Source organism: Portunus trituberculatus, chromosome 47, assembly GCF_017591435.1.
Source record: "Portunus trituberculatus isolate SZX2019 chromosome 47, ASM1759143v1, whole genome shotgun sequence".
NCBI lineage: Eukaryota > Metazoa > Arthropoda > Malacostraca > Decapoda > Portunidae > Portunus > Portunus trituberculatus.
In genome coordinates this window covers 16,711,296-16,724,753 of record NC_059301.1, presented here as the reverse complement: position 1 = coordinate 16,724,753, position 13,458 = coordinate 16,711,296, and the positions used below count along the sequence as shown (strand labels likewise).

The window sequence follows — 13,458 nt, the reverse complement described above, 5'->3', positions numbered from 1 at the left end:
GTTGCATTTCATCTTGCATTAGTACGGCTTAGAATCCAGGGACTAGTGTGTCGCGGTGCTCGTTTCAATGAACAGGATGGTTGGGAGGCGGTGGTAGGGGCGGTGATGGGGCCGGTACGGGACAGCCTGGAGAGGAGGGAGGCTGAGAGAACGGCAAAGCGACGGCGTTAATTTTGCTCCAAATAACATGACTCGCGCCTAACGGACTGACTGACACATTGACTGGCACACTGATTCTCTGCTCGTATGCACGCTTATTTACCTGCCCGTCTGCTTGCGCCTACCTGTCGTTACCAGTTTGGTTAATCGAGTGTAGGCTTAACCAGATTAAAGAGACAATGAAAGAAGACTAGGTATTTGCTTGTGACAGCGAGCCAGACATTCCAGCAGCCACTGTTAATTTGCGCGGGTGGTGTGGTGGTGGTAGTGGTGGTACCATTCTGCCCAAACTTTTCCTCACATCACCATGTTCTTTCCACCAATTACAAATATTGTCAGAATTAATATATAACGGTAATCGAGTAGCTATTACGTTATGCAAGTGGGGCGCCGCCACATTGCACTCTATGGTAAGTGAGGTAAAAGAATCAGTTATCGCGACACAGATCCTCAGCTGCTTAACGATGCCATCATTACTAAAGAATGTAGTGACCATTCATTAAGCAACACTCAATGAACAGCTGAAACTTGACAACTGCGGGACTTCGGTTCAGCTGTGGAAGTGTGGCTGGACAGACTGCCATCATAATAAGACGACTTAAAACTGGATGCAGGACAGAAATCACCCGAAGAAATATTTGCAAAACTTCGGATTCCATCACTTCAGACGAATTCTGAATGCGAGACTATTCACAGCACACATATTGTCTTTGTGAAGAACAATGAGCTTAGCAGTACAACACCGTTGTTGAAAGCTGGAACAAGATGCAATAACGTGAGCAAATGTAACCAAATCTGTTAGTGGTGGTTTCGTTACAATGACGCTGAGGAAGCAATGGTTGCCTAGCACCGTTATGGCTTTGCTGCATGCGTCGTTAATCCTAACTGCAGCACGAGATACACAGCGTCTCCTACTGGATGAACATGTAGGCGAGTGTGAGGAGGGACACAACACATGCTGCCTCCCAGGAACCAACACACGTCCTGCAGCTTTCCTTTTAATACAATGCTTGATGATACGTGCTGTTGAGTGGAAGAAGATATAACAATACATTTAAGTTCATAAACACACACACACACACACACACACACACACACACACACACACACACACACACACACACACACACACACACACACACACACACACACACACACACACACACACACACACACACACACACAACAAATTCACGATAATACCAAAGTCCACAACTCCTATACTCAGCGGGGAGTAAAAATTCACGAAGAAAAAGAAGCCACTATAAAAAGAGTAATTCTATCGTTAACACTACTGGAATCTGGTAACAGGATAAGACAAAGTCAGAAAAAGATTGTCAAGCATCACTTCACTCAGACAAAGAAAGATATTTCCAGACATAAAGATTCGGTTCATTTTCCCTTGAAAGTGCTGAAATCAAAGAACACAAGTCAGAAAAAGAATGAAGCCTTGCATTACAGTTTACCAATAAAGGATGAGAGAGACATTCCCTGGTGAGATGCTTACATAATTCACATTTCAGTTTTCGCTTTTTGTCCCGGAAAGACAGAACATTGATTCAAATAATGTAGCCTTGCTTAACCCGTTCAGTATCAGGACGAGTTTTCATATTCATTCTGGTTATTATTTAGAGATTTTATACATCTTCAGAAACATATACTCGGATTAGAATAGTAAAGACTCTGGCCTTTAATAGACTCTTCGTAATCTAAGTAAAATCGATCAATCATACCCAAAAATCAAGGTGAAAATGCGTCTCAGTATTGAAGGAGTTAAAAAATGGAAAAAAATCAATCAATCAACAAATTAGAGTGTTTAACAACTAGGACAAGTAGCGATCATTTCCTCACCGTGTCATCACTCCACAACAACAAATGACAAACGTATTCAGTCGAGGACCCGGAAAATGCTCCCCCTGTGAATCCCGGATCGTAAATCAGCAGTAAAGAGGCAAGGCTGGGGAGTGAAGGTGAGGCGTTTACTAGCTTTTTTTGGTTGTTTCACCAGTGTTAAGTGATAATCCTTGGCACCCTCATACTGAATTCCCGCTCACCACGCCACCTTACCAACACACAATGATGAATCTGGCTCTAAATACGAGTATATCAATGTATCCTCTTTACATTATTATTCTAATACTGAGCCTGTTTTCATTAATGTTGTTCGTACTTACTTTCCCTTGAAACACAAAGCGTCACCACACTGAGTGAAGACATTGCTTCTTTACTACTCTCTTCGCCAACAATCATGACGCAGTGGTCGCCCCTCGCCCCAGTCTTAGTAGCGCACCCAACACCTACAGGCGGTCACCTCCCCTCTTATAACCACTCTGGACCCTTCACTCCCCAGCAAGGCTCAAGATTCAACCTGAGGTCGTACCCTCGCCCTCAGGTGCCATTAACTTTATTACTTGACTTACATCACATTTCGTCCTATATGCTACAAAGGACGTCTCATGGTTCCCTCACTCGCCTGCAAGGGTCATTCACACATCAGGTACTTTTTCTTCCTAATATATATTTTTCTTTCGGCAGGTGTATATGCGCACAATTATGGTTTATATTTACTTTAAGGTAATAGTTTCCCTCCAAGTTTACCATCCCCTTTAAATCAACCTTTAGTTTCATTAGGCCGCAAAGGTCAGCCAGCGTCCAATACCTGTGAGGCGGTGCACAAGACGGGGCGGCATGTCTGTCTCACCTCCACCGCTGGTTCCTTTGTGAATGCATCTCGGCGGAACCAGTCTCCCTAACCTGGGCGGAACTTAAGATGCGGAGGAAGAATGACGCTGATCCCCACGCTGTGTGTGAGACGCAGCAGCCCACCACCACTATCACCACCAGAATTTCATACCATCCTACATCTTCCACTACTAAAACACCAGCCCAATTACATCTAATGCAGCTTGTTACCTTTTTTTTTCTCTCCCTACCATCACCACGACTACCACTGTTGCTGCCCCCGCCACAGTCAACATAACACCAGCCCAATTACATAGTCTAATACAGCCTACGTTTTTTCTTTCCTTTCGCCACCATCACTACTCCCACCACGGCTACTAATGCTGCTGCCCCCGCCACAGTGCTCATCCATCAGCATCAGGAATCCCGCCTTTCAAAACTGAAATCGTGGACGCAGCCTTTACCTGTTCATTACTAGCCATAAATTAGTTGATACGAAGCACAAGAAACCTCATTACCGCCCCTCCCCGGCCCTCGCTTTCCGCGCCTCTTCATAAAAAATAAATACACCACATTTTACTTGCTCTTTATCTTGTTTTTATTATGTAATGAACCAATCTTTTTTTTGTATGATGTATTTACTTACAAGTTAACAACTTCAAGTACTTACACACGATCATATTTTAACGTAATCGACAGAGAATAAATTTTTTTAAGGCATCATATATATGTATATATACACTAAACCCGGTGGGGGCGGTAATAAACAGCTTCGAATGGTTCAAAGTTTACTAGACTTGGAAAAACACATAGGTATACACAATATAATAACAACAAAAGGAACAACAACAACAGGGAAGGGGGCGGTAATAAACAGCTTCGAATGGTTCCAAGTTTACTAGACTTGCAAAAACACAGTTATACACAACATATCAAAAACACATAGGTATACACAATATAACAACAAAAAGGTATACACAATATAACAACAACAAAAGGGACACCTTGCACACCACCCAGCTCTCACCATGAATTGACCTCCAGAGGGGAGGGAGGGAGGGAGGGCCAGAGGAACACTAATCTCACCAACACTGGAGGCAGGCTCGTTGACGGCGCTGGGAAGCAGGTAGAGGGTGAATCCAGGGCAGCAGAGGAGAGGCCAGTCCTTGGAGAGTCCAGGGAGTTCTCTGCCGTCTGGGTGTTGGTGAGGCTTGAGGTAGACTCAGTCAGGTATTCACTGGGGCCTTGAGACGTGGAGTGCCCGGAAGAAAAAGGGTTCTCGAGACGTACGTGGCAGAGAGAAATGAGCGAAGTGGTGGTGTTCTGCCCTTTACATAACTCCTCTTCAAGAGACCAGCCACGGTAGTCTTGTAGAACACCACTCTTAGGGAATGCGATGCCTTCTGGAGAAAAGAAAGGATACAAGAAAATATATAAACTCAACCAAGGAGGTCCGCACATAGATTGTCAGCTCCAGCAACAAGAACGATCCTGAATTTGTATGGTTGCAGTCCTAGACTCCATCTGAGAAGGCGATCATTCTTGCCTTTGGTGTGCATATAGGTGAGGGGTTTGTGATCTGTTTCCAAAATAAATTCTTTCCCTCTGAGGTAAAAATCAAACTTGAGAATGGAGAATACTATACCTAGGCATTCCTTCTCAATGGTAGAATACCGGGTTTCCCTGGGGAGCAGTTTTCTGCTAGCATACGCAACCGGATGAGGAATGCCAAGATGATATTGAAGTAAAACCGCTCCAATCCCTCGGGTGGAAGTGTCCGTCCTAAGTACAAAAAGGACGGCTAGGATCAGGGAGACGAAGTATGGGGTTAGAAGAGAGGATTAATTTGAGCTGGTCGAAACAGGCCTGCAACTCGTCCGTCCAGGGAAGGGGCTCACGAACAGTCTTTTTAGCAGATCAGTCAGAGGGCCAGTGAGGAAGGATGCCTGAGGGATAAAAGACTTGTAGAAACTCACTATTCCAATAAATCCTCGTAGAAGTTTCTTAGTGGACGGTGGTGGTATCTTGCAGAGCGTTTCCACTTTGTCAGGCTGGGGTTGAAGACAGTCACCTCCCAAAATAAATCCAAGGTATAGAATGGAAGGGAATCCAAAATGGCACTTGGATCTTGAGTGTAAGTCCATGGGTCCTGATCCTGTCCAGCACAGCATGAAGGGTCTTTAAATGCAGAGCCCAGTCTGAAGAGTATATAAAAACATTGTCAAAATAAAATGCCACGTTTGCAATTCCCAAGAGAACAATGTGCATGACCTTGATATAGGAGGCACAAGCAGTGACCAGGCCGAAAGGTAGTCTGGTGAACTCCATTAGGCCCAGGTGGGTTGAGATGGCTGTCAGTGGCATGGTTCTTTGGCAAAGGGACTTTGTAATAAGCCTTGCAGAGATCCAACTCATTGAAGAATCTTGAACTGGAAAACTTATATCCTCCTCAATGTTGCAGCTGGGCTCAGCCAGCCGTTGAGTTGATGGTAGTCGATGGCCATCCGATAAGTGTTGTCTGGCTTAGGAACCATCACGACTGGCAAACAATGTTAAGACCGTTGGACGATTCCTTTCTCAAAAAGGAGAGACTTCCTGTTTGAAGAAACGTTTTAGATGGACAGGGTAAATCTTTGTGCTGATGCAGCCAGTGGTAGTTGAGACAATATGTTCAACAGAGGAAAGACACCCAAGAACAGAAAACATCGTCAAACTCTGACAGGAGATACTCGATGTCAGCTTGTTGTGACGTTAAATTCAGGTCGATCCTGGATCGTCTATCCTTGTCGGAGCAGCCATCAGTGTCACTGGCAAAGAGTAGCACTCGTCCTCAGGGTCGTCTTCACAAATAAAGTGGTTGTTCTCCGGGACATACTCTTCCCGAGTTTCCTCTTCGGCCTCTTCAGGTGTTGACACTTCGTCTAAGACGACGGCAAAGCTGGCACTAGCACGACGGATGTAACGCTTTAAGAGGTTGACGTGCTACAATCTCGGACCTTGGGGGCAATCAACTAGGTAATCAACCTTACCTCGTCGCTCTGTATAAGGTCCTTTCCAAGTTACAAGAATCTTACTGGAATCGCTGGGAAGGAGGACTTCATCGCCAGGTTGAAACTGTCTATCTTGACTCTTGATGTCAAAGTAGGTCTTACATTTTGAGACACTGATGTCTGCAGTGTTGGCGACGATCTGCGCGGTCTCTGCTAGCTTCTCCTGTAGCTCTACCACGTAGCGGAAAGCGGATCGGTCGTCGTCCTTCAAGTTCCGCTCTTCCCATAGATCTCCAAGGGCGAAGAGAAGTCCCCAAACAGTCCTTCCATAGAGAAGTTCGAAGGCAGAGAAACAGATTCTATCGCTGGGTATCTGAGGGCGAATAATGTAGGAATTCAAGTAACTGCCTCTCTCAAGGGCGGTCCTTACAGAGCTTTCGTAGGGAAGCTTTAAGTGGTGCATGTAGACGTTCAATGCATTCGATGTGCTACGATGAAATGGAGGCGACCATTAGTGCTAGGATGAAATCAGAGTTTTAAATGGAGTTGTAAATAAAGGCTCGAGTCCTTACTACTTGTGAAGTTCCTGCATTAACAACTTGATCAGTTGAGTTCTTGCATTAATGCATTAACCAAGACGTAAATTGGGTACCTTGATCAGTTGAGAATTTCTCGTGGTATACCGACTCTAGCGAAGATGGAGAGTAAAGCCTCAGCAACGGAGATGGAGTCTATTTCCTTCAGTGGCACGGCTTCTGGGAATCCAGTGGCGTAGTCGATTAAAGTGAGGATGTACCTGTGGCGTTCTGAGGATGGAGGAGACAGTGGTCCAACCAAATCGACCGCCACTCTGGAAAAAGGTTCGGTTATAATTGGAAGAGGATGGAGAGGAAAAACGTTCGGTTATAATTGGAAGAGGATGGAGAGGTGCTGGTCGGACTCTTCCTTTGGCAAACATTCGTTGACAGACGTCACAGGATCGACTCTAATATCCGCGCCAGAAGTGGCTGGATACCTTCAAGAAAGTCTTTCTGGCGAGAGAAATGACCTGCTAAAGGGTTTACATGGCCAACGGACAGGATTATTGGTCGACAATCCTTAGGAACAAAAAGAGTGAGCTTACCAACCTGTGCTGGATGTTTCAAGGTCAAACACTTCCGGTAGAAAACTCCGGTACAGCGAAGGTAACAAAGTAAAGCCATCCTTTGTCCGCTCCTCTTCCCAAGATTTCCAAGAGACGGACACTTCTTGAAGAAGAGCGAAATCCTCCGGAGTCACGTCCAAGGGTTGCAATTCTGGCAAAACTAGAAGATGAACAAGCTTCATTCTGCTACTGCGGGTTTCTACAGCATATGCTCGCATTAATGGGAGCTCTGAGGCTGGAGGAAAAGAGGCAGTGGGCAGAGAAAACTGAAGCATAGCCAAATCATCGACAGGTTTGGAGCGAGGATGGTGCTTTGCTATTCAGGAGACGGCTCATCAAGACTACGAGCTCCTGAGACGTTGCCAAAGAGGACATAAGCGCATTCATAGGAGCTAGGATAGCATTACTAATCCAACTCTCCAAATATGGACATCTTGTATAGCACCTAATGGTTGGAAAAATATCTTCCGTCCAAGATAGGCCTCTGCTACTACCTGAGAGACGTCAGCATCAGGCACTGCCTGCTCAGAGACGATCACTCAGTTGCAGCCAAGATAGGCCTCTGCTACTACCTGAGACGTCAGCATCAGGCACTGCCTGCTCAGAGACGATCACGCAGTTGCAGCCGGTTTCTGAAAATATTAGTAGCCCAGGAGCCGTTGATCGTGCAAGCAACTGCATAACCTGGGAGAAACCGCTCACCCATACAAAATTCTACCTTGTATTTGTCCTGTGGTTAGATTCTCTGGACACTTAAACCTTACATGCCCTTCTTCCCCAGTTGTAACACTTCACCATCCGGAAGTAGCTTCTTTGGTACGGTTTAGCGTTAATGGCCTCATTGCCCTTTTCCGTAGATATAGGCCTTTATGGTAGGTAGATCTCCCAGTGGCTCCACTGAGTGGAGTTCTACTTAGGGTAGGCGTTGTGAGCTGCAGACCAAACATCAGCCTTATCCACGGCAGTCTTAAGGTTTGTGGTATCCTGCTCCTTTATGAAGATAGAGTTCTTAAGAAAGGGAAGCAATGAACCGATCTAAAATGATAAACTCACGAAGGGATTCAAACGTTGGTGAAATATGGCACGACTCCACCCAGGGGTCAAATAGCTGCTGAAGACGGGTAGACATCTGGCGGTAATTTTCCCCCAGTCTGATCTTACAGTTCCTGAAGTCGCCGGTACCGCTCTAGAATCGTCAAAACCCGTCAGGAGAGCTTTTTTTTTAGGAGAGCGCAATCGCTTATGGTATCACTGCTAAACGTGGAATAGAGTCCAGCAGCTTTACCTGTCAGTAGACTCCCAAGTCTAACAGCGAGACTCCTCGTCGATTGTTAAGAGCGTGGCAATACGCTCAAATCTGGTCAGGTAGGTGGCGATGTCCTCTCCTTGGTACGCTGGAAGCTTCGGTCCTCGCAAGCCAGCATCGGACATCGGGTAGGACTCAAAACAAAGCTTCAACTTAGCAAGTTCAATTACCGTTCCTTTCCACGTTTATCCCTTTCTTCACGCTCCCGTTCCTCACGTTCACGCTCCTGCGCTCTTTCTTCCCGTTGGAAAGCTTGTCGTTGGAGAGCAAACTGAGCAACGGCCTCATGAGAGGCCGTGCTTTACAGCTTGTTCTGTAAACTCGGTAAAAGACATGTCACATAGAACCAAAACTAACAAACCCAACAACGCAGACTTGAAAAAACCAAAGACAGGGAATCCCTAACTATAAATGAAATAGACACCCTTGAGTCAACCATGAAAACTCAATCATCCTCACATGCATGCATGCATGCATGCATGCACAAAGTAAACCACAAGTTAAGAAAAATTGATTAAGTGCACAAACACACCCAAATAGATCAAATCTCACAGGTAAGGGTAGAAAGATCGATCAAGTGCACAACCACACCCAAAAATGTATCAAATATCTCACAAGTAGTAGTGTCCTTGTGTGGGGGTCCACTTGTATTTATTTGTGTATACGTCTTGCTTGGATGCATGTGGTGCGAGAGATTAAGTAATTTCTAAGTGGACCCCCACACAAGGACACTTAACACAAGTACAGAAACACTGACTTCCAAGCACACTGAGCATAACTGATTCCTCTGTAGGAGCAATGGCTACTCCACAATTAAGTCTAGGCGACGAAAAAAATGCCAAAATACACAACAAAAAAAAAAAACACCTTGCGCACCACGAGTCTCCCTCCAAAGCGAGTGAAACCCAAAGGAACACTAATCTCACCAACACTGGAAACAGACTCGTTGACGACGACGGGAAGCAGGTAGAGGATGAAGCCAGCGCAGCAGAGAAGAGGCCAGTCCTTGGAGAGTCCAGGGAGTTCTTTGCCGTCTGGGCGTTGGCGAGGCTCGAGGTAGACTCGGTTAGGTGTTCACTGGGGCCTCGAGACGTGGAGTGACCGGAAGAAGCAGGGTTCTCGAGACATACGTGGCAGAGAGAAATGAGCGAAGTGTCGCTCGGGAGTGGCCGAACGATCCAGAACGAGGGGTGATGGTCAGGTGCTGTTCTGCCTTTACAATATATATATATATATATATATATATATATATATATATATATATATATATATATATATATATATATATATATATATATATATATATATATATATATATATATATATATATATATATATATATATATATATATATATATATATATATATATATATATATATATATATATATATATATATATATATATATATATATATATATATATATATATATATATATATATATATATATATATATATATATATATATTCTGCAATATCCACATAGATAGCCGCGTAACTTTTGATCCCGCTGTCATCACCACCAGTATTCCGTCATGGACTTGGTCATTACCGAAGCGATGAAGAGATACCATATTTTTAGCTCTTAAAAATAATAATAATAAAAAAAAAAAAAAGCGGCACGAGAGTTGCACGTATGACTATCTTGACCAAAGCGCTGATGAGGCAGATACACATCAAGCTTTTTGAGGACACGCCAGCTTTGACAGAACTGTGACTGGAAAAAAAAAAAACACTTGATAAGCTACGAGTAACCACGAACGACGCAACACCCAAAACGAACCATGGCACGCCCTCTCACCGCCACCACCGCCGCTACAGACAACGCCACAGCCACACACTCCAGTACCGTGTTGTGTTTGTGTGAGTGAATTCATCCTATGATACGCGTGTCATCGTTCATAACAAACCACAACATTTCCGTTTAGCTATATCAAAGGGAGGCAGTTTGGGAGGGAGAGGGAAATGAAAGGGGAAGGGGAGCAGTGGTAACGAGGGTCAGAAGTAACAGTTGGAAAGAGTATGGCAAGGGATGTCTGAAGTAGGATGTCAGGATGATGAACAGCGAGGCGTAGGATGGAGTAGGAATGGTGAACAGTTGGAAAGAGCATGACAAGGGATGTCTGAAGTAGGATGTCAGGATGAGGAACAGCGAGGAGTAGGATGGAGTAGGAATGGTGAAAAGCAGTACAAGGTGGCAGGAGGCAGGATGAGGGAGGAGTAATGGATATTGTGAACTGGAGTAGAGTGAAATAAATAAATGATGATTAATAAGACATGTTAAAGAGATCATGGCAGTAAGTGAGAATGCAAAGTGAGGAGAGGTAGGAGTTTGGAAAAGGTGCACTGAAAAAGGATATATTGCCAGGTAAGGTGAAAGTTGAGGGCTACGGAGTGGGGAGGAATGGATAATGGATGGAAAGATGTGGTATGTGGCATCAGGCACGGCGAGGGAGGGAAAGGATGACCAAGAGTGGGAGGGAAGACAAGGTGGATTAAATAGAATGCAGCGCAGTGGATTGTGTTACCGTGAGGGCGTGGTGGAAGGGATGTGGCAGGGACAAGGGTGACTCCAACCATCCCACCCTCCCCTCCCCGTCTCCTGCAATCCTTGTCAAGCGGCAGATAACACCCACTTACGCCTAATTACCTATTTAGCGAGGACTTGGCCCAGATGGAGGCGAGAGGGCGGAAAAAAGCGATCAAAGTAAATGAATGGGAAATTTCAATTAGCCATCACACGAACACCACAGAGGAAGACAAAGTGAGAGATGACAAGAGTGAAGAGAATGAGGAAAAAATACATAACGGGACAAAAAATAATGGATGATAAATGGAAAAAGGACACGAACTCAGAAAATGATGAGAAATAGTTGACTTTATGAAAAACCAAGGGACGCCCACACACAGGTGGTGCTTACCTGAGAGAGAGAGAGAGAGAGAGAGAGAGAGAGAGAGAGAGAGAGAGAGAGAGAGAGAGAGAGAGAGAGAGAGAGAGAGAGAGAGAGAGAGAGAGAGAGAGAGAGAGAGAGAGAGAGAGAGAGAGAGAGAGAGAGAGGTGCGTCACAGGCTTATGTACACGGTCATCTCAATCCCATCAGCCGCTCCTCACAGATATATTTCCTCGTGAATCAACACCTAAATCATTCTACTCTCACTACCACTGATGCATCCAAGCCACCAATCCCATCCACCCACCACACACACACACACACACACACACACACGGTCACTGGTCCCGGTGGTGATGGCGCTGGTGGTGGAGGGGCCGCCGTCTTTAAAGGAATAAAGTCAGAGTTTCCTTAATGTGGTTGGGGCCACCCTAAAGCTGGGGCGCAGACGGAGTTTATAAATATGTAAATCTGGGCGAACAGGGTATCACGGGGAGCACGTTTACATTACGGCGGACTGGGTCAGGAGCTCCTCGGCCTCGCTACCTACGTGTTGTTGTTGTGGTGGTGGTGGTGGTGGTGAGCGGTGGTGACAGTGCAGATAGTGGTGGTAGTGGTGACATATTCCCACTCTGTTTCCTTCGCTTCCCGCCACTCCACACCACCACCACCACCACCACCGCCGCCGTTGCCGCCACATCCCTGCTACGCCTTCCCAGCCAGAAAACACTGCGGGACATGAGCTCGCCGGGGAAAAGACAGAAATAACAGACACAGGTAGAAAATGCACGGCGGAGGAAACAAGGAAGGAAGGAGGGCAACAGGAAGGCGGGAGGAGGGGAGAAAGAAAGGATGAAAGAAAGCTAGACACACACACAAACTCACACACACACACACAGCGAGAGAGAGAGAGAGAGAGAGAGAGAGAGAGAGAGAGAGAGAGAGAGAGAGAGAGAGAGAGAGAGAGAGAGAGAGATGAGGAAAACAGGGAACGTAAGTCCCGATTACATTTTTTATTTATTTTTATCGCAGTGTCCCGAGGCTGACAGACCCATTAGCAAACACCGTCGCTCTCATTATTGTTTTGACGGAGGGGCAGGAAGAGAGACGCGAGGCTGGCAGGGGGCGGGTAAGGTGGGTGGGTTGGGAGTGCCGGGATGAGAAGAGTGGATGAGGAGGGAGGACAAGCAGAGAGGGAAGCAGTGGTGGAGTAAGAGCGCTGTGGCAGGTGAGGGGAATGGGAAAGTGCACAGCAGGTAAGTAAAGACTGGCTGGGTGAAGGAAAAGAAAAGAGAAAATAGAGCAAAGTTCTGGTAATGGTGAGGATGTGGATGGAGCTGAACGAAAAAAGAAAGGGCTCCAGGTTGGGAATTGTGTGTGCGACTGAAGCCAAAGGGGTTAAAACATATACAGAGACTAAGCGAGAGTTTGTATTTCTGCTTCTGTCATGAAAGGAACACACAGACGACGCGCAGGTGCCGCCAAACGGTAGCCATAAGTGACAGGTATTGGACATTAATTACTGCTCAATTTCGAAGGTGTCCTGCAACTTTTACTGAGAGAATGAAAGGAAAATGGACATTCTTTTTTTTCAAGTGACGAGTCATAGTGAGTTTGTACCAAAGAAAGGATTGGAATGAAGGTGAAGGTACCTATTGGCATCAGTTTCCTCTTAACCACTTAACTACCATGACATGTTTTCCTATTCATTCTGCTTAATACATGTTGATTTTATATAGCTTCAGGAACTTATGTGGCGATTAAAATAGTGAGGTCTGTGGCTATTAATCTTCTCACCTCCATACACCCTTCCTACCTCATGCAAATAAAATCGTCTAATCACACACAAAACTCATAATAGAAATGCGTCTGAGTGATGAAGCAGTTAACGTTACTACTTCACCAGCACATATGAAAAGAAATCATGGAACACGATCATAGAGAAAACATTCCTGAACTAAGACCAATACAGTGCAGGCGACTGATGAAACAAGACCAATAAAACAAGACAACAGATGAAAAAAAAAAAAAACACTGTATCGGTAGGAGTGGAAACACCGCAAATCTGAAGGAGGTCAACCACACAGGACGAGAAAGGAGAACACAGTAAAGAGAATAGCCAACAGAAAAATAAAATAAAAAATCAGGTGTGTGTGTGTGTGTGTGTGTGTGTGTGTGTGTGTGTGTGTGTGTGTGTGTGTGTGTGTGTGTGTGTGTGTGTGTGTGTGTGTGTGTGGGGATGTGGCTTGAAAAGGATATCTTCTTCTTCTTCTTCTTCTTCTTCTT

At 45.3% G+C, this 13,458-nt stretch overlaps 1 protein-coding gene and 1 long non-coding RNA gene across 13 annotated transcripts in view; both read right to left on the bottom strand.

Annotated features, from left to right (window-relative positions):
• The window catches only part of LOC123520769 (tyrosine-protein phosphatase Lar-like), a 924,035-nt gene that overhangs the window by 686,942 nt on the left and 223,635 nt on the right, over positions 1-13,458 (bottom strand). The gene's annotated exons all lie outside the window — the stretch shown is intronic.
• Positions 3,724-9,486, bottom strand: LOC123520770. Its single transcript, XR_006679369.1, has 2 exons — positions 9,208-9,486; positions 3,724-4,244 (listed from the first exon to the last, which is right to left on the bottom strand). It is a non-coding gene; the product is annotated as an uncharacterized LOC123520770 (long non-coding RNA).